Here is a 757-nt window from a genome sequence, read left to right as displayed (position 1 = left end):
TAGACTTTGAAAACCCTGGATTAGCTTTCAATTACTGTCCACAGGACTGGTGTGTGCACTAGGTATGCACTAGGTGTGCACTATAGATAACTCTGCCGTGGCCACAGAACCCAGTCCCGTGCAGTGAAAGCTGCTCACCATGAGAGTGGCCATGCTGCTGCTGCTCAGAGCAAAAGGAATCTTTGAGTTTGGCTTTGTGGTCCTCCATGTTTGTGGAAAACCAAGAAGATGTCTGAAAGTTTGACACGTTCATCCAAGCTGGCCTTAGAAATTATGTCTAAGGAACAAGGTATACTTTTGTCTCCTGAGAAGGTTAGCTTCATCGGGTCTTCTTTATTTTGATCGAATCAGAGGTACTGAAGGTTGAGTTCCAAAAGGCACTTCTAGGGAATGCAAGGATGCCTCTCTCCAATTAGCTGCTGCCGAATGTGCAGTGGTTTGGTGGTAGAGCACAGGCTGCAGCAGAGCTGCCAAGAGCAGAGTCTCCAGAGTGACAACTCCATGTCTTTGGGCCTCTAATTTCACTGACACACTGGAAGGGGGTACAGAGCCCCTCTCGGCTAGATGGGAAGGGCTACTATAACTGCACATCTTGATCAATCTTATTTCAAGCATGGCTTGTTTTTGTTGCACAGTCTGGCTTCTTGGTGCGTTTGATTAGTGACCTCTTTAGAGCTGTGGCATGTAGGCAAATGCAGTGACATTTCGCTTAAAAGAGTAAGGCGTCTGGGGCACCTCTCACTGAAAAATTGTCGTG

The 757-nt window shown here is 47.2% G+C and overlaps 1 protein-coding gene across 7 annotated transcripts in view; it reads right to left on the bottom strand.

Annotated features, from left to right (window-relative positions):
* The window catches only part of Dab1 (DAB1, reelin adaptor protein), a 1,103,453-nt gene that overhangs the window by 8,218 nt on the left and 1,094,478 nt on the right, over positions 1–757 (bottom strand). The gene's annotated exons all lie outside the window — the stretch shown is intronic.

This window comes from Microtus ochrogaster, chromosome 10 (genome assembly GCF_000317375.1).
Source record: "Microtus ochrogaster isolate Prairie Vole_2 chromosome 10, MicOch1.0, whole genome shotgun sequence".
Lineage (NCBI taxonomy): Eukaryota > Metazoa > Chordata > Mammalia > Rodentia > Cricetidae > Microtus > Microtus ochrogaster.
The sequence above is the reverse complement of the archived record's forward strand: the minus strand, read 5'-3'. Positions and strand labels throughout refer to the sequence as shown.